Source organism: Oncorhynchus mykiss, chromosome 7, assembly GCF_057628025.1.
Source record: "Oncorhynchus mykiss isolate SJ-2025 chromosome 7, ASM5762802v1, whole genome shotgun sequence".
Lineage (NCBI taxonomy): Eukaryota > Metazoa > Chordata > Actinopteri > Salmoniformes > Salmonidae > Oncorhynchus > Oncorhynchus mykiss.
This window is the reverse complement of record NC_143028.1, coordinates 32,268,231-32,295,729: the sequence shown is the minus strand read 5'-3', so window position 1 is coordinate 32,295,729 and position 27,499 is coordinate 32,268,231. Positions and strand designations below refer to the sequence as shown.

Genomic DNA, 27,499 nt, shown 5'->3' with positions numbered 1-27,499 from the left:
TTTGTAATTTAGTGTTGGAGCACGCCCCTGGCTATCTGTAAATAAATAAAAATGAGAAAACAATGCCATCTGGTTATCTTAATATAAGGACTTTGAAATGATTTCTATTTTTTTATTTTTACTTTTGATATTTTAGTATATTTGACCAATTACATGCACTTTTGATATTTAAGTATACTTAAAACCAAATACTTTTAGACGTTTTACTCAAATAGTATTTTACTGGGTGACTTTCACTTTTACTTGAGTCATTTTCCATGAAGGAATCTTCACTTTTTCTCAAGTATGACAATTGGGTACTTTTTTCCCCCCACCACTGCACTGTGTTGTCTGTCTGCATTTTACCCGGGTCTCCTCCTTCTCTCTTTGCCTCATCCGCAGACCCGAACTCGAGAAGTGACTTCTCGCTAGGGGCGTTCTCATATCTGCAGGGGGCGGCAACTAGCGACAGAGCTGCTATAGCTTCCTTGCCTGCCCAGCCACGGTGGCTTTTCTTCTGTGTCGCTACTAGTTAGCCACAAGACGCTAAACGTTGCTGCAGGCTTATCCCAGTGAGTGAAATTGGAACTAATGAAAACCAAGTAACAGTCGGTGAGTACAACATTATTTTAGAAATGCGATCCGTTTTCGGTGGACGTCTTCTGTTCGATTGATTCAAATGAAACAGCGGAAAGAAAGGAGGTATTTTCAGAGCAGTGAGGATAGCGGCATTGGGAGGGTGCCAAGAAGGCATGTCTATAGCTTTACCGTTACATTACTGTAACCAATTCTTCTTTGCCGTTGCTGGCTCCACAAATGTTGCCCAGATTCTAGAAAATAAACACATCATACTGATTTCTGCACTAGATCTCAACAATGTTTCAATCCTACTTGTATGTTGCTGGCTGGCCACTTGGGATTTGAAGAGGCAACAGTGTTCGCTACACCAGTTCGTAAGGTGTAGGGAGGAAGGACCGAAAGAAGGATGACTGTCCATTTCAATTTGATAGATTTTGTTACTACTCGTTCCAGAAGTCACAGTACCGCGCGTTCGATGGGGAAAGACTGCCATGGGCATTTTATGATAATGTTCAGATAGATTCCTGTATTCATTCTTTTAAAGTAGCTCACAAGAGAGCGGTTAGGCTGTCTGTTTGTATATAGACTACTATGCCGTCTGGCAGTATAACATAGGCTTTATATTGGTCAATGAATAATAGTGTTGTCCCAATAGACTGCTTTATTCCACTCGTGTAGGCTAATGCCCGAAAACAACTACTAGAATGCAATAACAGAGTAGCCAAATTAGCAGTGGTTGGAAAAAGTACCCAATTTACATACTTGAGTAAAAGTAAAGATACCTTAATAGAAAATGACTCAAGTAAAAGTGAAGGTCACCCAGTAAAATACTACTTGAGTAAAAGTCTAAAAGTATTTGATATTTAAATAATATACTTAAGTGTCAAAAGTTAATGTAATTGCTAAAATATACTTAAGCATGAAAAGTAAAAGTGTGAATAATTTCAAATTCCTTATATTAAGCAAACCAGATGGCACCATTTTCTTGTTTTAATTTACGGATTGCCAGGGGCACACTCCAACACGCAGACATAATTTACAAAGCATTTGTGTTTAGGGAGTCTGCCTGATAAGAGGCAGTAGGGATGACCAAGGATGTTCTCTTGATGTGTGTGAATTGGACCATTCTCCTGTCCTGCTAAGCATTCAAAATGTTTTTTTAATTTTATTTTTGGGTTCCAGGGAAAATGTATTGAGTAAAACATACATTATTTTCTTTAGGAATGTAGTAAAGTAAAAGTTGTCCAAAAAAATATAAACCCCCCCAAATACGACTTAAGTAGTACTTTCAAGTATTTTTAAGTACCACTGCTAATTAGCCCACTATGCAATATTGGTAGCCTACTAGACTAGATTAATTACAGCATTACTGGTAATGTAAATTGTTGCCTGAAGCTTGGTTGGTTTTGCTTACACTGTACGCATTTTGCTTGTGGTATTCTTCCGAATCAAACATTCTTTAGGGTGTGATTCGCTCAAGATAACAGCATAAGCCTGGTATAGTATTGGCCATGTCCTTTTTGTTGTTGTTGCTAAATGTGCCTTTGGTAATATGTTCTGCTCTCTGTCACTTTTCTCTGGCACTTTGGGTAGTGTAGCCCTTAAATGTTTGATGTGTGGGGACGTCTTGAGAGGTTTCTATTGCTGTTTCTCTCCTCATCTGCACTGGCTATCAGCTACCTTTTGGGATGGGCCATCAGACATAATACACTGTTCCCACTGCCCACACAAACACAGTGCTCACACACACATGCTGGTAGAGACATAATCACACAGGAACAATTGCCCCCCCCCCCCCCCCACACACACACACACACACCTCAGGAAGCATTCCATGCTTGTTGTAATCAGATAACTGATAGAGCATAATCACTGCATGGTAAGTGAACAGGCATGGCTTAGAGCGGAGAGGACATTTGACAAAGCCCAGGTCGTTATCAACCAACATGTTGCAATCTGAATAAAAATCCAGAACATAAAAGCACTGGGTTTGGTCAGCGGGCGTGTGTGTGTGTGAACATAGCAGCAAGGAAATAAGCTTTCTGCTTCTGAAAAATAAGCAGGCTGGATATCATGTTGAAGTGGAACTGCTTTTGATAGCAATCATCATGGATTTGATCTTCCACTAGTCTACAAGCTGAACCTCCCGGGCATCGAAGGTGTCAATATTTAATGAGAAGAGAAATCTCTAAATCATAGTGTTGGAATAATGCAGAAGTTGGGGTACAAAACTAACTACAGAGACAGAATATATTATACATCCAGTTACTAGTTCCTCAGAGTGCACACGGCAGTGCATACCCAAAGCAGGAGTATAGTATTGTCATCTATTTCTACTAGTACAGGTACAGTGAGATAGTAATGACTGATAATGTGTGCAAAAGTGAATGTCTGTGTATTTGGCCTTCCCGCATTGAGCCATCTAGAGCTGCATTACAGACAGTAGTGTGACGGTCATTCTGCCTCAATGGCTAAAAAATACAGCATTTCCTGTACTGTCCCCAAGCATACTAGCCTTGCCTTGCACCAATTACTAGCGGTGTTCTACCTAACTGGCTACAAGGGCATCTCCTGCGGACGCTTTGTCGCGAGGAATGTTGTCCTATAGCCCTACATGAGCTCTACCTCACCTGCTCGACCTCTGGTTAAAGGAGAAGTTTACTAGTCCAGTTGAGTTGTCTCTCTCTTCCTGGGGTGCAGAACTGAGACGGCTGCAAAAACGGGTCACGTGACTTTGCTGGATGCAGGCCTCGTTCTTAAAAAAAATAAATTGTATTTGACCTTTATTTCCCTAGGCAAGTCAGTTAAGAACAAATAATTATTTACAATGACAGCCTACCAAAAGGCCTCCTGCGGGGACAGGGGCTGGGGTTAAAAATATATAAATATAGGACAAAACGCACGTCACTGCTCCGTGGGTTAGTGAATGCATGATTCACAAATTTGCGAACTGTGGACAAATGTATTGTTTTATTGAAAGCATACAGGCAAATAAGTTATTTTTGTCAAGTACTATCAAGAATTGTTTTGTCAGGAAATGTGTACTTTTCACCTAAAAAAAAATATATATATATATAATATTTTTTTTTTTTTATATAAATGTAGCTGACTGCCACAGCAGCAGAGATGGGTAACAGCTGCGCACATGTGCACCCTCATGGGGGAAACCTTGTTATGTAGAAACATCACAATATTCCCTTATATGGAGCTTGATGTCAGAGATTCTTGTTTTACTTGGGGGGAGGGGGGGGGGGGGGTACTGAAGATGGTACAGTTGCTTTATAGTTTTTCTTACAAAAAACAGCCAAGTACCACTGGTTTAACAGTTTCTCTGGAATAATGGATTTACTTTTTCAGTAACTAAAGTTGGGAATTCAAACGTTGCAGATTTTAAAAATCATTTTCGATAAAACAGCATACTAATCAGCAACCAGTATATAAAAAAATATACATATATGTGTGTGTGTGTGTGTACATATATACACACACAACTGTCCTTTATAGCCTATCTGAAACTGCATGACATGTCATCCTCACTCTCTACCAGCTTGTATAGAAAGTTGTTGTGTGTAAAACCAGTCTGTCAATGCCAAATAATAGTCAGTCCACCCTCAACACTAGCTTACTATGGAATTCTTCATCATGCAGTATAGCTGTATACAGAATTTAGCTGGTATTTATACTTTTTCTATAAAAAAATGACACCTCAAATAGCCTAACAATGAGGAAAAAGTAGTCAGCTTAAGGATACATTTAGCCACTATTTATTGTTGAACTTAGCAGGTTTTGTCTGGCTAATAGTTTACAGAAATGGGCTTCAATCAAGGTAAATTAAAAAATTAATTAAATGCAGAGGCCTACAGTAGCAGTATGCAACTGCGTCGCCTTGTATTTTTGTGTGCAAATGTTTTCACCACGGCCTGTAGATCCTGGTTGTGTGCCCGACTGTTTTCTTTACTGAATATTGACAACCCAGACAGTCTTTCCTGAGACATTGTGCATTATATATCCATTGTGCTGCACACAATTTAAACTACGGGCTCTATTCAATCCGTATTGCAGTTCAGCTGTACTGCATGATTCAAATTTTAAAGGAACATTTCACGCTTTAGCATTTGTCATCTCAAACTGAAAATACCTTTACATTTCTATTGTATTGTGGAATCTACAACGTTTCAGCTTTACAGATAAGTCTTGAATGATGCATGAAGAGCTATACCAGAGACTGCTGATATTTCAATCACACAACTCAAAAACTGTTTTTCCTGAATCAAAGCTGGGGACGAGAGATTGAACAACAGCTTCTGTCTTTTTTAATTTCACAAGTCAGTTAAGAACAAATTCTTATTTTCAATGACGGCCTAGGAACAGTGAGTTAACTGCCTGTTCAGGGGCAGAACGACAGATTTGTACCTTGTCAGCTCGGGGGTTTGAACTTGCAACCTTCCGGTTACTAGTCCAACGCTCTAACCACTAGGCTACCCTGCCGCCCCATTTATGTATTTTTATTTTTAATCCCAGCCCCCGTCCCCGCAGGAGGCCTTTTGCCTTTTCGTAGGCCGTCATTGTAAATAAGAATTTGTTCTTAACTGACTTGTCGAGTTAAATAGAATTGTATTTTTATCTCCAGGCCATCAGACTGTTCAATTGTCACGACTAAGCAGGCCTCTGCCCTGAATTTAGTCACTTGTAGGCTACCACCCGATACTCTACCCTGCACCTTAGACTGCTGCCCTATGTACATAGTCATTGAACACTGGTCACTTTAATAATGTTCATATACTGCTTTACCCTCTTCACATGAACACTGAGTGCACAAAACATTAGGAACACCTTCTCTTTTTATGATCGTGTTCACCTGGTCAGTCTATGATCCCTTATTGATGTCACTTTATAAATCCAATTCAATCAGTGTAGATGAAGGGGATGAGACGTGTTTAAATAAGTATTTTTAAGCCTTGAGACAATTGATGTGGATTGTGTGCGCTATTCAGAGGGTGAATGAGCAAGATGAAACATTGAAGTGCCTTTAAAAGAGGTATGGTAGTAGGTGCCAGGCGCACCGGTTTAAGTGTGTCAAGACCTGCAAGGTTGCTGGACTTTTCAGAAAGTTTGGTCCACCACCCAAAGGACATCCAGCCAACTTGACTCAATTGTGGGAAGCATTGAAGTCAACATGGGCCAGCATCCAGGTAGAATGCTTTTGGCACCTTGTAGAGTCCATCCCCCAGCCAATTGAGGCTGTTCTGAGTGCAAAAGTGGGAGTGCAACTCAACATTAGGGAACACATTCCTAATATTTTGCGCACTCTGTCCATGTCTCCATGTGCAATGGCGATAACACAATAAGGGCACCTCAAAATTCAAGGATCAGGCTAGGCTGCATATCTCTGCACGCTTGCTTTTGTCACTTTCTCTTAAATGTGCCTTTTTGTATTTTGGCACTGCGCCAGATCCAGTCCATGGAAACACAATCGCAAAAGCTATATCATTAGATGGCATCTCTCCTTCATATGCATCTTCACTGAAGTGCTTGCTACAGACAGGTTGGCAGCAGGAGTATTTACATCGTATTTACTATTTCTGTATAATTTACTGGAAAATATGTTTCTACTTAGTATGGTTTCCCCCCACATGGGCGCACATGTGCAGTTCTTCGCTGCTGTGGCATTCGCCTACCTCAATTATATAAATTAATGTTTTGGGTGAAAAAGTACTTTTGACAAAAATAGCTAATTCGGCCGTACACATTCAATAAAACAATGCATTTGTCCACTGTTCGCTGATTTGGGGATCAAGCATTCACTGACAACGGAGCAGAGCAAGGTTTGCATCCAGCAACATCAGGAGTCACGTGACTGTTTTTGCAGCTGTCTCTGTCCTGCACTCCAGGGAGAGAGCGGGGGAGAGGGCAAACTCCACTGAAATGGTTTCAATGTATGGAAACACTTGGGAGTTTCTGGATTTTGGGTAAACTTCTCCTTTGACACTGTTCTCATTGGCTACCTCACTAACTGGCTACCACTAACACCACATTTCCTACAGTATCCCCAAGCATGCTAGTCTACTCCTGCTGCACCAATCAATGGCTGTGGTTCAGTGTCCACAGGAAGTTAGCTCAGTGTTTGCGGCCTGTGCATAAATGTCAGGAAGGCGTGTGACCTGTGGGGCCATTGTGAGGTTTATTGTTGTGAAAAGCCGAGCACAGACGAGCCAAGCACAGCCGAGCGGCGGCGGCATAGAGTGGCGGCGGCGCAGAAGAGTGGGGTGGCGGCGGCGCAGAAGAGTGGGGTGGCGGCGGCGCAGAAGAGTGGGGCGGCGGCGGCGCAGAAGAGTGGAGCGGCGGCGGGGTAGAGCTAGCTCAAGGTCATATTTGGAGAACGCTAGCTCTCCTGCCAGAGCAAACCAACCTACTTCCTTAACCTCTGGGATGGCTTTCTAAGAGGTTATTATTATGCCACTTATCTTGAAAAAGGTATCCTTTGTAAAATAGATGTTTTATCTCTTGTCTGGTACTCTGGGCTCCACATCACTCTGCTCTGCTTTTGGCCCCATTTCAATGTAAATGGACAGCATGACTCAGTGCCTGGTGGTACCAGGGCTGTTGGTCAGATCTCCAACACATTGGTGCGGCTGGCTTCCTTCCGGGTTAAGCAGGCATTGTGTCAAGAAGCAGTGCGGCTTGGCTGGTTCGTGTTTCGGAGGACGCACGGCTCTCACCCTTCGCTTCTCTACTCTTTCAATTGAATTCATTGTTGCAATTTTTTTAAATGTAGCCTACCCTTTTCAATTTAGTTTGTGGCAAACAAATAGTTTTCAGGGGTAGGAACCCCGCCAGACTGCACCTCCGCTTTTATACAAAGTCAGGTGTCCATGAATAGACCTACAGGCATGATTTGAAGAATAAAGCGGGTGTTAAACAGGGCCTTTGAAACACAGAAAGCAACAGTTGACTACTCCATTGTTGACACTTTAATCAAATCAGTAGGCCTACATTACCAAAAGTATGTGGACACTTGCTCATTCCAAAATCATGGGTATTAATATGGAGTTGTTCCCCTTTTTTCTTCTGTCCACTCTTCTGGGAAGGCATTCCACTAGATGTTGGAACATTGCTGGGGGACTTGCTTCCTTTCAGCCACAAGCATTAGTACGGTCGGGCACTGATGTTGGGCGATTATGCCTGGCTCTCAGTCGGTGTTCCAATTCATCCCAAAGGTGCTCGATGGGGTTGAGGTCAGGGCTCTGTGCAGGCCAGTCAAGTTCTTCCACACCAATCTCGACAAACAATTTCTGTCTGGACCTCATAATGTGCACAGGGGCATTATCATGCTGAAACAGGAAAGGGCCTTCCCCAAACTGCCACAAAGTTGGAAGCACAGAATAGTAGAATGTCATTGTTATAGCATTACGATTTCCCTTCACCGGAACAAAGGGGCCTAGCCTGAACCATGAAAAACAGGTCCACACCATTATTCCTCCTCCACCAAACTTTACAGTTGCCACTATGCATTGGGACAGGTAGCGTTTTCCTGGCATCCGCTAAACCCAGATTTGTTCGTTGGACTAACAGATGGTGAAGCGTAATTTCTTCACTGCAAAGAACTCCTTTCCACTGCTCCAGATTCCAATAGCGGTGCGCTTTACACCACTCCAGCCGACGCTTGGCATTGCGCATGTTGATCATAGGCTTATGTGCAGCTGCTCGGCCACGGAGACCTATTTCAAGAAGCTCCCGACAAACAGTTCTTGTGCTGACGTCGCTTCCAGAGGCAGTTTGGAATGTCGTGACATGGGTCTCCTCCACCATCAGTGTGTGCCTGGAGTGCGGGCGTGTGTGTGGTGGAAGCCCTAACCCAATACATAATGTGCCAAAAAACAAAATTCAACTCTTACAGTGCCTTCAGAAAGTATTCGTACCCCTTGACTTATTCCACCTTGTTGTTTTACAGCCTGAATTCAAAATGAATTAAATATAATTTATGCTCACCCATCTACACACAATACCCCATAATGACAAAGTAAAAACATGTTTATTTTTAGCAAATTTATTGAAGTATTCACACCCCTGAGACAATAAATAAGTATAAGAGCTTTGCACACCTGGATTGTACAATATTTGCAAAATCATGTTAAACACTCCTGAGGTGCTGACTTGCTGCACCCTCGACAACTACTGTGATTATTATTTAACCATGCTGGTCATTTATGAACATTTGAACATCTTGGCCATGTTCTGTTATAATCTCCACCCGGCACAGCCAGAAGAGGACTGGCCCACCCCTCATAGCCTGGTTTCTTCCTAGGTTTTGGCCTTTCTAGGGAGTTTTTCCTAGCCACCGTGCTTCTACACCTGCATTGCTTGCGGTTTTAGGCTGGGTTTCTGTACAGTACTTTGAGATATCAGCTGATCTAAGAAGGGCTATATAAATCAATATGATTTGAACATTATTATTGCACACACTGAGTCCATGCAACTTATTATGTGACTTGGTTAGCCCATTTTTACTCCTGAACGTATTTAGTCTTGCTACGACAAGGGGGTTGAATACGTATTGATTCAAGACGTTTCGGCTTTTCAATTTTTTTTTATAAAATGTGAATAAATTTCAATATATAATTATACTTTTACATTATAGTCTATTGTGTGTAGGCCAGTGACACGATCTCAATTGAATCCATTTTAAAATCGGGCTGTAACACAACGAAATGTGGAAAAAGTGAAGGTGTACTTTCTGAAGGCACTGTATACTTTTCTGACGGTACTGTACATTTACAAGGGATTCACTCACAGAAGACTATGAAGAAGCACCATTCTCTCTCAATCCTCCGTGAAAGAAATTGACTGCAGCCAACCACAGCGCACAAGGATAGTTACTGAGGGGTGGAACATACAGTAGACTGACAGTGTTTCCCTGTCACCGCTCACTTTGTGACTGACAAGGGTGCCTGTTCTGTCAATAGATCACTAGAAGATGCATATCGTTCATTCTCATGGGAGAATGCTATAAGGACTTTTCTGACTAGTGAAGTGAAACTTAAACAAAAAAAAGCCTAGTTAATTTATGATATGGAAACTGTAGCGCTTATGGAGAACATGTATACTTGGGCAGGAGATTTCTCTGCTTGGTAAGACTAACACACTGTTGTAGTTAAGACGTAGTGAAATATGGGTCTCCTCCTGCATCAGTGCTGCGTGCGTGTGTCTGGTGGAAGCCCTAACCTAATATTAAAAACCTTTTTTTTTAGTTCACAACTTTAAGTGATTCTAGCTCATCTCTGCCGTGTTGACATCTGCATGCTGTGAAATATTGATGAGGTAAATTAGGTGGTGTTCTGTGTGTGTCTCTCTCTTCTGGACAAATCATGTTAATAATTTGTTACGAAAACAATAACTAACCTACTTATTTTGCTGCACTTGTCATGTTTAGGGGTCTTAGGCCTAGCTACATGGTCTGTAACCTGATTGGATGTGTGCATGAATTTGAGAAGTAAGGGTGTGCAACTAGGTGTTTGTTGACTGTGGGTACCCAGGAGACATCTACCTTACCATAGGTCCAGGGCCAGCTCCTTCTTGCCCTCTTGGTCGGCAGATTATTATTATTATTATTATTATTTTATTATTATTATTTTGTTCTGAATTTTTGTTCAGATGGTGACGAAATATAAATATGTACAAAAAGAAAAAATACGCAAGGCGTGTCCAATCTAGAAACTCAAAAACAAACTAAAGGCCTTACCGCCATCAAATAAAACCAGCAGCCTCATGGCCCTGCCAGAAAGGTCACTCACTATCACCTTATTTGGCAGCACCTGTGTGCAAATAAAGGCTTGGCTCAGCATTTAGACCTGGTAGATGCTGCCACCTGGGGATGGATTGTGGATCATGGTGTTGTTTGTCTATGTCCTAACACTAACCCCCCCCCCTCCCCCATTCATAACACATTGCAGCTTTAGAAGCAGGAACTTGCAGACCAGACAGAGTTGTCCCTAAACCTGGCTGTGGGTAAGAGATGTGGTATTGAAAAGCTAGCAGTAAGAGAAACAACTGTGTGTGGGCGTGCATACTTTCACACTCTTTCACATGTGCTACTGTTTATTGCCTATCCTGATTACCTAGTCACTTTTACCCCTACCTGAAATGTACATATTATCTCAACTGCCTCATTGACTCAGTACCGGTACTCCCTATATATAGCCTCGTTATCTTTGTACTATTTATTTTACTTTTTCTTGCTTTTTAACTTTGCATTGTTGGGAATGGGCTTGTAAGTAAGCATTTCACGGTGAAGTCTACATGAAATGTTATTGGTCACATATACATATTTAGCAGATGTTATTGCGGGTGTAGCGAATTGCTTGTGTTCCTAGCTCCAACAGCGCAGTAGTATCTAAAAACGATTCACAACAATACACACATCTAAAAGAATGGAATTAAGAAATATATAAATATTAGATTGCGCAATGTTGGAGTTGCATTGACTAAAATACAGTAGAATATAATGTATACATATGAGATGAGTAAAGCAGTATGTAAACATTATTAAAGTGGCCAGTGATTCCAAGTCCATGTATATAGGGCAGCAGCCTCTAAGGTGCAGGGTTGTGTAACCGGGTGGAAGCCGGCTAGTGATGGCTATTTAAGTCTGATGGCCTTAAGATAGAAGCTGTCTCTCAGTCCCAGCTTTGATGCACCTGTACTGACCTCGCCTTCTGGATGATAGTGCGGTGAACAGGCAGTGGCTCGGGTGGTTATTGTCCTTTATGATCTTTTTGGCCTTCCTGTGACATTGGGTGCTGTAATTGTCCTGGAGTGCGCATAGTTTGCCTCCGGTAATGCGTTTGTTAGACCACACCACCCTCTGGAGAGCCTTGCGGTTGCGGGCGGTGCAGTTGCCCTACCAGACGGTGATACAGTCCGACAGGATGCTTTCAATTGTGCATCTGTAAAAATGTGTGAGGGTTTAGGTGAGAAGCCAAATTTCTTTAGCCTCCTGAGGCTGAAGAGGCTCTGTTGCGCCTTTCACCACACGGTCTTTGTGGGTGGTCCATTTTCAGTTTGTCAGTGATGTGTACGCCAAGAAACTTTAAGCTTTCCACCTTCTCCACTGCGGTCCCGTTGATGTAGATTGGGGGGTCCACCCTCTGCTGTTCCTTGAAGTCCACGATCATCTCCTTTGTTTTGCTGACGTTGCGTGTGATGTTGTTTTCCAGGCAGCACACTCCCAGAGCCCTCACCACCTCCATGTAGGCTCTCGTCATAATTGATAATCAAGCCTACTACTGTTGTGTCGTCTGCAAACTTGATGATTGAGTTGGAGGCGTTTATGGCCAAGCAGTCGTGGGTGAACAGGGAGTACAGGAGAGGGCTCAGAACGCACCCTTGTGGGGCCCCACTGTTGAGAATCAGCAGGATGGAGATGTTTTTACCTACCCTTACCACCTGGGGGCGGCCTGTCAGGAAGTCCAGTACCCAGTTGCACAGGGCGGGGTCGAGACCTAGGGTCTCGAGCTTGATGACGAGTTTGGAGGGTACTATGGTGTTAAATGCTGAGCTGTAGTCGATGAACAGCATTCTCACATAGGTATTCCTCTTGTCCAGATGGGTTAGGGCAGTGTGGTTGCGATTGCGTCATCTGTGGACCTGTTCGGGCGGTAAGCAAATTGGAGTGGGTTTTTTTTTTAATTTTTTTTTTATTTCACCTTTATTTAACCAGGTAGGCTAGTTGAGAACAAGTTCTCATTTGCAACTGCGACCTGGCCAAGATAAGGCATAGCAGTGTGAACAGACAACACAGAGTTACACATGGAGTAAACAATTAACAAGTCAATAACACAGTAGAAAAAAAGGGGAGTCTATATATACATTGTGTGCAAAAGGCATGAGGTAGGCAAATAATTACAATTATGCAGATTAACACTGGAGTGATAAATGATCAGATGGTTATGTACAGGTAGAGATATTGGTGTGCAAAAGAGCAGAAAAATAAAAATAAATAAATAAAAACAGTATGGGGATGAGGTAGGTGAAAATGGGTGGGCTATTTACCAATAGACTATGTACAGCTGCAGCGATCGGTTAGCTGCTCAGATAGCAGATGTTTGAAGTTGGTGAGGGAGATAAAAGTCTCCAACTTCAGCGATTTTTGCAATTCGTTCCAGTCACAGGCAGCAGAGAACTGGAACGAAAGGCGGCCAAATGAGGTGTTGGCTTTAGGGATGATCAGTGAGATACACCTGCTGGAGCGCGTGCTACGGATGGGTGTTGCCATCGTAACCAGTGAACTGAGATAAGGCGGAGCTTTACCTAGCATGGACTTGTAGATGACCTGGAGCCAGTGGGTCTGGCGACGAATATGTAGCGAGGGCCAGCCGACTAGAGCATACAAGTCGCAGTGGTGGGTGGTATAAGGTGCTTTAGTGACAAAACGGATGGCACTGTGATAAACTGCATCCAGTTTGCTGAGTAGAGTGTTGGAAGCAATTTTGTAGATGACGTCGCCGAAGTCGAGGATCGGTAGGATAGTCAGTTTTACTAGGGTAAGTTTGGCGGCGTGAGTGAAGGAGGCTTTGTTGCGGAATAGAAAGCCGACTCTTGATTTGATTTTCGATTGGAGATGTTTGATATGGGTCTGGAAGGAGAGTTTAGAGTCTAGCCAGACACCTAGGTACTTATAGATGTCCACATATTCAAGGTCGGAACCATCCAGGGTGGTGATGCTGGTCAGGCGTGCGGGTGCAGGCAGCGAACGGTTGAAAAGCATGCATTTGGTTTTACTAGCGTTTAAGAGCAGTTGGAGGCCACGGAAGGAGTGCTGTATGGCATTGAAGCTCGTTTGGAGGTTAGATAGCACAGTGTCCAAGGACGGGCCGGAAGTATATAGAATGGTGTCGTCTGCGTAGAGGTGGATCAGGGAATCGCCCGCAGCATGAGAAACATCATTGATATATACAGAGAAAAGAGTCGGCCCGAGAATTGAACCCTGTGGCACCCCCATAGAGACTGCCAGAGGACCGGACAGCATGCCCTCCGATTTGACACACTGAACTCTGTCTGCAAAGTAATTGGTGAACCAGGCAAGGCAGTCATCCGAAAAGCCGAGGCTACTGAGTCTGCCGATAAGAATACGGTGATTGACAGAGTCGAAAGCCTTGGCAAGGTCTATGAAGACGGCTGCACAGTACTGTCTTTTATCGATGGCGGTTATGATATCGTTTAGTACCTTGAGCGTGGCTGAGGTACACCCGTGACCGGCTCGGAAACCAGATTGCACAGCGGAGAAGGTACGGTGGGATTCAAGATGGTCAGTGACCTGTTTGTTGACTTGGCTTTCGAAGACCTTAGATAGGCAGGGCAGGATGGATATAGGTCTGTAACAGTTTGGGTCCAGGGTGTCGCCCCCTTTGAAGAGGGGGATGACTGCGGCAGCTTTCCAATCCTTGGGGATCTCAGACGATATGAAAGAGAGGTTGAACAGGCTGGTAATAGGGGTTGCGACAATGGCGGCGGATAGTTTCAGGAATAGAGGGTCCAGATTGTCCAGCCCAGCTGATTTGTACGGGTCCAGGTTTTGCAGCTCTTTCAGGACATCTGCTATCTGGATTTGGGTAAAGGAGAACCTGGAGAGGCTTGGGCGAGTAGCTGCGGGGGGGGGGGAGCTGTTGTCCGAGGTTGGAGTAGCCAGGCGGAAGGCATGGCCAGCCGTTGAGAAATGCTTGTTGAAGTTTTCGATAATCATGGATTTATCGGTGGTGACCATGTTACCTAGTCTCAGTGCAGTGGGCAGCTGGGAGGAGGTGCTCTTGTTCTCCATGGACTTCACAGTGTCCCAGAACTTTTTGGAGTTGGAGCTACAGGATGCAAACTTCTGCCTGAAGAAGTTGGCTTTAGCTTTCCTGACTGACTGTGTGTATTGGTTCCTGACTTCCCTGAACAGTTGCATATCGCGGGGACTATTCGATGTTAGCGCAGTCCGCCACAGGATGTTTTTGTGCTGGTCGAGGGCAGTCAGGTCTGGAGTGAACCAGGGGCTATATCTGTTCTTAGTTCTGCATTTTTTGAACGGAGCATGCTTATCTAAAATGGTGAGGAAGTTACTTTTAAAGAAAGACCAGGCATCCTCAACTGACGGGATGAGGTCAATGTCCTTCCAGGATACCCGGGCCAGGTCGATTAGAAAGGCCTGCTCACAGAAGTGTTTTAGGGAGCGTTTGACAGTGATGAGGGGTGGTCGTTTGACTGCGGCTCCGTAGCGGATACAGGCAATGAGGCAGTGATCGCTGAGATCCTGGTTGTAGACAGCGGAGGTGTATTTGGAGGGCCAGTTGGTCAGGATGACGTCAATGAGGGTGCCCTTGTTTACAGAGTTAGGGTTGTACCTGGTGGGTTCCTTGATGATTTGAGTGAGATTGAGGGCATCTAGCTTAGATTGTAGGACTGCCGGGGTGTTAAGCATATCCCAGTTTAGGTCACCTAACAGAACAAACTCTGAAGCTAGATGGGGGGCGATCAATTCACAAATGGTGTCCAGGGCACAGCTGGGAGCTGAGGGGGGTCGGTAGCATGCGGCAACAGTGAGAGACTTATTTCTGGAGAGAGTAATTTTCAAAATTAGTAGTTCGAACTGTTTGGGTATGGACCTGGAGAGTATGACATTACTTTGCAGGCTATCTCTGCAGTAGACTGCAACTCCTCCCCCTTTGGCAGTTCTATCTTGACGGAAGATGTTATAGTTGGGTATGGAAATCTCAGAATTTTTGGTGGCCTTCCTGAGCCAGGATTCAGACACGGCAAGGACATCAGGGTTAGCAGAGTGTGCTAGAGCAGTGAGTAAGACACACTTAGGGAGGAGGCTTCTGATGTTGACATGCATGAAACCAAGGCTTTTTCGATCACAGAAGTCAACAAATGAGGGTGCCTGGGGACATGCAGGGCCTGGGTTTACCTCCACATCACCCGCGGAACAGAGAAGGAGTAGTATGAGGGTGCGGCTGAAGGCTATCAAAACTGGTCGCCTAGGGCGTTGGGGACAGAGAATAAGAGGAGCAGGTTTCTGGGCATGGTAGAATATATTCAGGGCATAATGCGCAGACAGGGGTATGGTGGGGTGCGGGTACAGCGGAGGTAAGCCCAGGCACTGGGTGATGATGAGAGAGGTTGTATCTCTGGACATGCTGGTTGTAATGGGTGAGGTCACCGCATGTGTGGGGGGTGGGACAAAGGAGGTATCAGGGGTATAAAGAGTGGAACTAGGGGCTCCATTGTAAACTAAAACAATGATAACTAACCTGCACAACAGTATACAAGGCATATTGACATTTGAGAGAGACATACAGCAAGGCATACAGTAATCACAGGTGTTGAATTGGGAGAGCTAGCTAAAACAGTAGGTGAGACAACAACAGCTAATCAGCTAGCACAACAACAGCAGGTAGAATGGCGATTGATTAGGCAGAGAGGGTCGGATTAACTACACACAGAGCCTAAATGCGGCTGGGGCCGACAGATAAAACATAAACAAGCAGAATGGATTACCGTGAATTAATGGACAGTCCAGCATGCATCAGCTATGTAGCCAAGTGATCAGTGTCCAAGGGGCAGCGGTGGATGGGGCAGGGAAGCTGGACTGGCGAGTGTTATCCAGGTTAGAAAACTAACAATGACTAGATAGCTTGTAGCCAGTTAGCTGGTTAGCTTCTGAAGGTTCTTGAGTGTGTTCTAAAAATGTAAAGATAATAGCGGTTCCGTATCACATTGGGTGAGGCAGGTTACCGGAAGGTATAAACAAATAAAAAATCGAAAAGGGATAGAAAGTAAATATGGGTTCAGTGAGTGTTTGGGACGCGGCGATTCAGATGGTTAGCAGGCCTGTGCTAACAAGCTAACAGTTAGTAGACGGTGCTAAACACGGTAGCAGTTAGCGGACCGGGCTAAACAAGCTAGCAGTTAGCAGGCCGAATTTGCAAGCAAGGAGATAGCAAGGGCTAGAGAGTTAGCCTTTGGGGACGTCGCGATGGGGGGAGTCTGGGGTGTCAGGTAGGTTGGAGGTGATATGGTCCTTGACTAGTCTCTCAAAGCACTTCAGGATGACGGAAGTGAGTGCTACGGGGTGGTAGTCGTTTAGCTCAGTTACCTTAGCTTTCTTGGGAACAGGAACAATGGTGACCCTCTTGAAGCATGTGGGAACAGCAGACTGGGATAAGGATTGATTGAATATGTCCGTAAACACACCAGCCAGCTGGTCTGCGCATGCTCTGAGGACGCGGCTGGGATGCCGTCTGGGACTGCAACCTTGCGAGGGTTAACACGTTTATCAAATCAAATCAAATTTTATTTGTCACATACACATGGTTAGCAGATGTTAATGCGAGTGTAGCGAAATGCTTGTGCTTCAAGTTCCGACAATGCAGTAATAACCAACAAGTAATCTAACTAACAATTCCAAAACTACTGTCTTGTACACAGTGTAAGGGGATAAAGGATATGTACATAAGGATATATGAATGAGTGATGTACAGAGCAGCATAGGCAAGATACAGTAGATGGTATCGAGTACAGTATATACATATGAGATGAGTATGTAAACAAAGTGGCATAGTTAAAGTGGCTAGTGATACATGTATTACATAAGGATACAGTCGATGATATAGAGTACAGTATTTAAATGTTTTACTCACGTCTGCTGCAGTGAAGGAGAGTCTGCAGGTTTTGGTAGCGGGCCGTGTCAGTGGCACTGTTATTGTCCTCAAAGCGAGCAAAGAAGTTATTTAGTCTGTCTGGGAGCAAGACATCCTGGTCCGCGACGGGGCTGGTTTTCTTTTTGTAATCCGTGATTGACTGTAGACCCTGCCACATACCTCTCTTGTATCTGAGCCGTTGATTTGCGACTCTACTTTGTCTCTGTACTGACGCTTAGCTTGTTTGATTGCCTTGCGGAGGGAATAGCTACACTGTTGGTATTCGGTCATGTTTCCGGTCACCTTGCCCTGATTAAAAGCAGTGGTTTGCGCTTTCATTTTCGCACGAATGCTGCCATCAATCCACAGTTTCTGGTTGGGGAATGTTTTAATAAACGCTGTGGGTACAACATCACCGATGCACTTGCTAATAAACTTGCTCATCGAATTAGCGTATTCGTCAATGTTGTTGTTTGACGCAATGCGGAACAGCCCAGTCCACGTGATCGAAGCAATCTTGAAGCGTGGAATAAGATTGGTTGGACCAGCTTTGAACAGACCTGAGTGCGGGAGCTTCCTATTTTAGTTTCTGTCGGCGGGGGAGGGCCTTATATGCATCGCGGAAGTTAGAATAACAATGATCCAGGGATTTACCAGCCCTGGTTGCACAATCGGTATGCTGACAGAATTTAGGGAGTCTTGTTTTTAGATTAGCCTTGTTAAAATCCCCAGCTACAATGAATGCAGCCTCGGGATATGTGGTTTCCAGTTTACATAGCCCTGAACAAACTTAATTTGACTCTATCGATGTGTCTGCTTGCAGGGGAATATATGCGGCTGTGATTATAGTCGAAGAGAATTCTCTTGGTAGATATTGCGGTCCGCATTTGATTTTGAGGAATTCTAAGTCAGGTGAACAGAAAAGACCCGAGTTCCTGTATGTTGTTATGATCACACCACATCTCGTTAATCATAACCACTCTTCTTCTTACCAGAAAGATGCTTGTTTCTGTAGGCGTGAAGAAACCAGCTGGTTGGACTGACTCCGATAGCGTGTCTCGAGTGAGCCATGTTTCTGTGAAGCAAAGAACGTTAGTCTCTTATGTCTCTCTGGAATGCTACCCTTGTTCGGATTTTATCTACCTTGTTATCAAGAGACTGGACATTGGCGAGTAGTATGCTCGGGAGCGGTGCGCGATGTGCCCGTCTACGGAGCCTGACCAGAAGATAGTCATTAAATTCAGTTACCTTTGCCTTCTTGGATACAGGAACAATGGTGGCCATGCGTCTCGTGTCTGAGCTGTTGAATTGCGACTCCACTTAATCGCTATACTGACGTTTAGCTTGTTTGATTGCCTTGCGGAGTGAATAACTACACTGTTTTATATTATTACCAGTCACCTTGCCATGGATAAAAATGCGGTGGTTCGTGCTTTGTTTCGAGCAAATGCCAGCATCTTTCCATGGTTTCTGGTTATGGTAGGTTTTAATAGTCAGTGGGTACTACATCTCCTATACTCTTCCATACATTAAGGGTGGCATTTCCGGTATGATTGAGGATCTCCATATTGAAAAAAAAAAAAAAAGTACGGCCCCTTACTAGGCATCCGCGAGTGTTATTAAAAGGTCGTCCCCCAGGACCCGGTCTTCCGGGAAGTCATCAAATAAAGTCTCTAGGACATTTGGTTTCCACGTTATACATTTTTTGATATAAAAAAATAATTCTGTTGTACCGGAAAATTCCACCAGATGCCGACTGGCTGCTTATGGCAAATGGACAAAACAGCACCAAATAGACATTGCAGCTTTTCAGAAATGGAAAAGACTTGGAAGACAAAACTCGGTGAGCACAGGTTTGGCCAAATGTCCTTTTAGCCCAGAAACAAGATGGCGTCGAGGTATCAACGCTCCGAGTTAATGTTCATTTTCCTGGATTAAAGGGTGAAAACGGTAATACAGCACTAATTTGACAACTTCCCTTTAAAGTACATAAACCTTCGGTGTAAGGAAAAATAGAACCAGACATTTATCTATGGTAATTTTATGAGAAATCGTACAACGTCCGTTTGATGGTTAAACAAAAGTTTTTTTTTCTTCTAAAAAGTTATATCCAGTTGCCGCGTGTTAAGGTGGGTTTCGGAGCTCTAGGTGATTTCTGTGATTTTTCTGTACTCGCACACACTCTCTCAATGTGGAGTGACAGTGTGGGGCTTACAGACACACAGAGCCTGCAATGGTTACCTGCGTTCGAACCATCAAAGAACCAACCTACCTATATTTCTGAAACGTTATAAACTTGTTTTAGGACTTATGCCGGTAGTGCACGGTGAGTTATGGCTCTAGAAGGTTCTCAGGCCGAGAAACAGCCTCGTCCATTTGCAATAACTTCAATTCATTTTGAATGTCGCAAAAATGACGACATTTAGAAAAGTCACAATCACAAGACTAAGTGCATTGAAATCGCCTCTGCCCATAGAGACGCACCCTGAAGTTTCTGTTCGATAGCTCTTTCAGGGACCCCATAGCAACGACGGGAAAAAGTTAATTTTCAGCACTATTTAACCTCTAATGACTCCCCATCCCGCATGAGGGAGCGTAATCATCGACTGACACTAATTAGCATAACGCAACGGACATAAATATTCCTAAAAAATATTCCTATTCATGAAAATCACAAGTGAAATATATAGAGACACAGTTTAGCCTTTTGTTAATCAACCCTGTCATCTCAGATTTTCAAAATATGCTTTACAGCCAAAGCTAGACAAGCATTTGTGTAAGTTTATCGATAGCCTAGCATAGCATTTTGTTCAGCTAGCAGCAGGTAACTTGGTCACGGAAATCAGAAAAGCAATCAAATTAAATTGTTTGCCTTTGAGCTTCGGATGTTTTCACTCACGAGACTCCCAGTTAGATAGCCAATGTTCCTTTTTTCCAAAAATATTATTTTTGTAGGCGAAATAGCTTCGTTTGTTCTTCACGTTTGGCTGAGAAGTCGCCCGGACGTTGCAGTCACGAAAACGGCGAATAATATTCCAAATTAGCTCCATAATATCGACAGAAACATGGCAAATGTTGTTTATAATCAATCCTCAAGGTGTTTTTCAAATATCTATTTGTTAATATATCCTCCGGGACAATTGGTTTTTCAGTAGGACCGATTGGAATAATGGCTACCTCCTATATTTTTACGCGAGAATCACTCTGGGAGCCATCAGGTGACCAGTTGCGCAATGTAGCCGCTTACGGGTATTCTTCAACATAAATGCGTAAAACTACGTCACAATGCTGTAGACCTTGGGGAATACAGAGAGAAAAAGTTATCTGGTTGATAGCCCATTCACTGCTCAATGGGGACGCATTGGAACGCAGCGCTTTCAAAACATGAGGCGCTTCCGGATTGGATTTTTCTCAGGCTTTCGCCTGCAATATCAGTTCTGTTATACTCAGACAATATTTTTACAGTTTTGGAAACTTTAGTGTTTTCTATCCTAAGCTGTCAATTATATGCATATTCTAGCATCATGTCCTGACAAAATATCCTGTTTATTACGGGAACGTTATTTTTCCAAAAATAAAAATACTGCCCCCTAGTCACAAAAGGGTATGGTCGCTGCTTGGGCTCCAAAAGACCTATCGACCAGAAACGTGTAGGGTCAGTCTCTATGGGTTTCAGGGTCGCCTCAGCCAGGCCAACACATAATGTCAGAACTGGACCCGCAGCTCGACTGGAACCATGTTTTTATGGTTTTAACAGAAGGCGCTATGAATTGTGGGCTGCTCTGAAATATGTGAGAGTTGGCTTCTGAAAGATTTGGACAAAGTGAGTTTGGTGTCGGTATGATATCTTATTGACTGATGGCTGACTTGATGGCAGTATAATATATTGGCATTGTACATTTTATATTGCAAGTGGACAGTGTACATTTCCAATGTATTTAATGAGGGTTTTAACATCACCAACTGGACAGGCTGAAATCAACACCAATGAGCGACTGGACAGTGTCCATTACACATATGCTATATTGTCAGTGTGAATATGAATTTCTGCAAGTTGACAGTGTCCATTGCCAATGTATATCCACAAGGACTTCCCATTATGAAATGGACATGCTTGCATGCTATTTGGACATGGTTCACTGACTTTCGTGTTCGGAAGCCGACTTTCTATGATCGTATATGGCAAATCGACAAAACAGGCCTAATGGACAAACTCAATCAAATAAGAAAAATGTATGTCCATACAGTTTACTACATAGGTATAATTGACAAAAATAAATAAATTAATGTCACCCCTGGGACCTGACTTTGTGACCATTTCCCATATGAAAATCTATGGTGGAGTGCGCTCTCCTCTATGGGATTTTTTGGTTTATTACACTTGTAATGTTCCGGTTGATATATGGTTTTGATGAGCTGTCGTCCATTTGGGTGGTATTTGCGATCGTGTATATGGTTCGCCCAATGCCAATTTGTCAATTTTATGGGGGTCTTCCCTTACTAATGAACTCAGTCATCGTATCCGTGTATGCGTCTAGATTATATTCGCAAGCTACCCAGAACATATCCCATTCCACGTGATCAAAAAAATCCTGACGCGTGGATTCCGATTGGTCAGACCAGCGTTGAATAGTACAAAGCACGGGAACTTCCTGTTTGAGTTTCTGCCTATAGGACGGGAGGAGCAAGATGGAGTTCTGGTCAGATTTGCCGAAAAGAGGGTGGGGGAGGGCCCTGTAAGCATTCTGGAAGTTTGTATAGCAATGGTCGAGAGTCTTAGTAGCGTGAGTAGGACAGTCAATATGTTGATAGAACTTCGGCAGCCAAGTCCTCAGATTTGCTTTGTTAAACTCCCTAGCTACAATAAATGCAGCCTCAGGATATGTGGTTTTCAGTTTGCATAAAGTCCAGTTAAGTTCTTTGAGGGCCATCGAGGTTTCGGCTTGAGGTTGGATGTAAACGGCCGTGACGATGACGGAGGAGAATTCTCTTGGGAGATATTTCATTGTGAAGTATTCTAGGTCGGGTGAACAAAATGACTTGAATTCCTGTATGTTCCTAGAATTACACATGAGTGGTTAATCATGAAATGCACCCCTCTGCCCTTCTGCTTACCGGAGTTATTTATTCCTGTCTGTGCGTGGTACTGAGATTCCTGGTCTATTTTTCATTGTTTCTCAACAGGATGTTGCAGATTGGTCCCTCAGATAGTTAGCTAACATTGATCAAGTCAGCTCTACAGTGCTAGGAGAATCAATGAGGAGAACCATATATTGTCGGTTACTGGCAAAAGTGGTTGCGAAACATTATTTGAAGTGGAGATTCCCTTGTGTGTTGAAGGCTGAAGTTTGTGTGCTGGCTGGGTACCAGTATTTCAGCAGCCAAGACAGTCTTTTGTGTAACCGGCCTGATTTGGTACAACGTCTGGGGAGACAATGACCTAGAATCAGGTTGACCTGAGTGCTTTAAATCAACCAAGGAAAGCTTTCTCATTATACATTATCTCCCCCCCCCCCCCCCCCCCCCCCCCGCAGTGCCAAGTAGGACAAGTAATCCAGACTGAATAAAACATCCTCCTAAGTCCTTGGGGATGGAGTAGGGAGTAATAGAGGGGTGGACAAACTCGAGGAAGGTAAAGAATTTTCAAGATGCTGGGAATGGGTGGAGGGAGGGATGAAGTAAGGAAGACAGGCAGGCATTTGAGGAGGAGTGGTACAAGTAAGAGGAGAGAGTAGATGAGGGCAAGTAGGAGATAAGGGCATTTACTAGGGCTGGGTGGTATACCTCTAACAGTATTTGAATGTTTTGTTTGTTAAAAGTGATACGCTGTGTGTGTCGTACATTTTTATAGTGTACTTTGCTACTTGAGTCATCTCTCTCCATATTACTTTCCATACAGACTTGTCACTCAAGGAGCGCATTTGTTGTTCCTCAACCATGAGACGCTTGTATCCAGTCTGCATGGTCATTGCAGCACATGCAACATTTTTTTTTATTTTATTTTACCTTTATTTAACCAGGCAAGTCAGTTAAGAACAAATTCTTATTTTCAATGACGGCCTGGGAACAGTGGGTTAACTGCCTGTTCAGGGGCAGAACGACAGATTTGTACCTTGTCAGCTCGGGGGTTTGAACTCGCAACCTTCCGGTTACTAGTCCAACGCTCTAACCACTAGGCTACCCTGCCAATGTTGATGACAACGATGCTGTTTTCAATTTGCTTCTTAATATAAATTCACTAGCGTTTTATAATTGCACTATTGGTTTGCTTCTTACATCTGCAAACAGCTAGTTTGTCTTTTCTTAGCAAGTTGGGCCTAAATCTTTGTTAGCCATTAATGCTAATCGCTAGTTAGTTGGCTGGCTAGCTAATAAATCTATTGAGTCAGAACAAACTTAATGAGCTATATAGCCTGATAATACCAGTGACGATGTAGACCTAAATCAGCATGTTTATGCAACGATATCTTCTAAATCAGAGGAATATGCAAAGAATGAACATGTTAGCTCCATGAAGAAGCTAAGAGAGAATATTCAATGTAGCCAAAGATTATAGGATCCCTGAGGAAGCACTTATCAACACTTTGGTTCCTACCTTGTCAAAATAACTCCTCCCTGGCATTTTCATTCGTTGGCATGTCAAACAATACTGTATTCAAAGTGCCCACTATTTATATTTTAACAATATAATTAGAATAATCATCCTATTTCCATGATTCCAACAGTTTATTGTCTTACATCTGCAAGCAGAGTCTGAACATCATACAGAATGGCATTGTCACCCTCAGTCCGTGCAATGTCTACTGCTATAGGTTTCAGGCAGTTTACCACTCTCTCCCTAAACACATCATCCAAGAGGATCCTTTTGATGGGTCTGTCCCATATCGGCTGTGATGTGGACATTTCTTGGAGAGACTCCTTCCCCTCCAGGAGACTGTCAAACATGATGACAACACCACCCCAATGGGTGTTGCTGGGCAGCTTCAATGTGATGCTCTTATTCTTCTCACTTTGCTTGGTGAGGTAGATTGCTGCTATAACTTGATGACCCTTCACATGCCTAACCATTTAATTGGCTCTCCTGTAGAGTGTATCCTTTGTTTTCAGTGCCATGATATCCTTGAGGAGCAGATTCAATGCATGAGCAGCACAGCCAATGGGTGTGATGTGAGGGTAAGACTCCACTTTAGACCAAGCAGCCTTCATGTTTGCAGCATTGTCTGTCATCAGTGCAAATACCTTCTGTGGTCCAAGCTCATTGATGACTGCCTTCAGCTCATCTGCAATGTAGAGACTGGTGTGTTTGTTGGCCCTTGTGTCTGTGCTTTTGTAGAATACTGGTTGAGGGGTGGAGATGTTTGTTAATTATTCCTTGCCCACAAACGTTCGACCACACATCAGAGATTGCAGTACATTCTGCTTTCTCTATGATTTGCTTGGCCTTCACTTGAACTCTGCATCCAGCAAATGAGTAGATAAAGCATTTCTGGTTGGAAGGGTGTATGCTGTGCAAAGAACATTCAGAAATCTCTTCCAATACACATTGCCTGTGAGCATCCGATGTGAACCAGTTGCATACACAGCTTGAGCAAGACATTCATCAGCATTTCTCTGACTACGTTCCTCCAATTAGTCACAAAAAAATCTGATTCCAGGAGGACCATGAGCTATTGCTATCGATAAGGTGTCTGATTCATAATTTTCACTGAAAAATAGAAGTAGAGGGACTTTTGTCAGAGATTGCTTTTTGTGTGAGCTGGCCAGATGATTCTGCATCTTTGTTGCATTTTTCACATATGATTTTGATACAGTATTTGCAAATGTACACAGCTTTTCCGTCTACATCATGTTACACAATACATGTATGTTTTGTTCGATAATGTGTATATTTATATCAAAAATCTCAGTTTACATTGGCGCATTACGTACAGTAATGTTTTGATTCCAAAACATCCAGTGATTTTGCTGAAATACTCATAATAAACATTGATAAAAGATACTAGTGTTATTCACAATTAAAGAGACTTCTCCTTAATGCAACCACTGTCAGATTTTTAGAAAACTTTACGGAAAAAGCTAAATCTGAGAACGGCGCTCAGAACCCAACCCAGCCAAAGAAATATCCGCCATGTTGGAGTCAACAGAAGTTAGAAATAACATTATAAATATTCACTTACCTTTGATCTTCACCAGAAGGCACTCCCAGGAATCCCAGTTCGACAATAAATGACTGATTTGTTCCATAAAGTCCATCATTTTTGTCCAAATAGCCACTTGTTAGCGTGTTCAGCCCAGTAATCCATCTTCATGAGGTGCGACCACTCCGTCCAGACAAAAACTCAAAGTTCCGTTACAGGTCGTAGAAACAAGTCAAACGATGTAAAGAATCAATCTTTAGGATGTTTTTAACATAATGGAATTCTCCGGTTGGAACCATAATGATTTGTCTGAAGAAAAGCACTGGAACGAGAGCTAACTCTGTCGGGAGCGTGTGTCACGAGTCTGAGACACTCTGCCAGACCCATGACTCATTCAGCTTCCATTCCCCCGTCCTTTATAGCAGAGCCTGAAACAAGTTTCTAGCGACGGTGGGACATCAAGTGGAAGCCTTAGGAAGTGCAACTTCACCCCATAGACACTGTATTCGGTAGGCCAAACTTAGAAAAACTACAAACCTCAGATTTCCCACTTCCTGGTTGGATTTTTCTCAGGTTTTCGCCTGCCATATGAGTTCTGTTATACTAATAGACATCATTCACAGTTTTAGAACCTTCAGTGTTTTCTATCCAATACTAATAATATGCATATATTAGCATCTGGGACAGAGTAGGAGGCAGTTCACGCTGGGCACGCTGTTCATCCAAAAGTGAAAATGATGCCCCCTATCCCAAAAAGTTTAAACGGCTTGGAAAATTCCAGAAAATGATGTCATGTCTTTAGAAGCTTCTGATAGGCTAATTGACATAATTTGAGTCAATCGGAGGTGTCCCCTGTGGATATATTTCAAGGCCTACCTTCAAACAGTGCCTCTTTGCTTGACATCACCTTCAAAACGCCTGAAGGTACCACGTTCATCTGTACAAACAATAGTATGCACGTAAACACCATGGGACCACGCATGTGGATATATATGTGGATATATTGAAGCAACATCCTCAAGACATCAGTTAAATCTTGGTCGCAAATGAGTCTTCCAAATGGACAATGACCCCAAGCATACTTTCAAATTTGTGTCAAAAAGGCTTAAGGACAACAAAGTCAAGGTATTGGAGTGGCCATCACAAAGCTCTGACCTCAATCCCATAGAAAACTTGTGGGCAGAAGTGAAAAAGCGTGTACGAGCAAGGAGGCCTACAAACCTGACTCGGTTACACCAGCTCTGTCAGGAGGAATGGGCCGACATTCACCCAACTTATTGTGGGAAACTTGTGGAAGACTACCCAAAACGTTCAACCCAAGTTAAACAATTTAAAGGCAATGCTACTAAATACTAATTGAGTGTTTGTAAACTTCTGACCCACTGGGAATGTGATGAAAGAAATAAAAGCTGAAATATATCGCTCTATTATTATGACATTTCATATTCTTAAAATATTGTGGTGTTCCTAACTGACCTAAAACAGGGAATTTTTACTACGATTAAATGTCAGGAATTGTGAAACCTGAGGTTATGCACTACTCATGAAGCACATTTGGTACTTTTATTATTCAAAAACACATATACAGTGGGGCAAAAAATATTTATTCAGCCACCAATTCTGCAAGTTCTCCCAGTTAAAAAGATGAGAGGCCTGTAATTTTCATCATAGGTACACTTCAACTATGACAGACAAAATGATAAAAAAAATCCAGAAAATCACATTGTAGGATTTTTTTATGAATTTATTTGCTAAGTATTTGGTCAATAACAAAAGTTAAACTCAATACTTTGTTATATACCCTTTGTTGGCAATGACAGAAGTCAAATGTTTTCTATAAGTCTTCACAAGGTTTTCACACACTGTTGCTGGTATTTTGGCCCATGCAGATCTCCTCTAGAGCAGTGATGTTTTGGGGCTGTTGCTGGGCAACACGGACTTTCAACTCCCTCCAAAGATGTTCTATGGGGTTGAGATCTGGAGACTGGCTAGGCCACTCCAGGACCTTGAAATGCTTCTTACAAAGCCACTCCTTTGTTGCCCGGGCGGTGTGTTTGGGATCATTGTCATGCTGAAAGACCCAGCCACGTTTCATCTTCAATGCCCTTGCGGATGGAAGGAAGTTTT

General features: G+C 43.2%; 1 protein-coding gene across 1 annotated transcript in view; it reads left to right on the top strand.

Moving 5' to 3' along the window:
- The first annotated feature begins 411 nt into the window (after positions 1 to 411).
- LOC110527702 (protein phosphatase 1, regulatory subunit 16B) overlaps positions 412 to 27,499 on the top strand; it is a 135,067-nt gene continuing 107,979 nt past the window's right edge. Inside the window, exon 1 of the mRNA XM_021609156.3 lies at positions 412 to 591. The gene's annotated coding sequence lies outside the window, so the exon portion shown is untranslated. The remainder of the gene's footprint in view (positions 592 to 27,499) is intronic.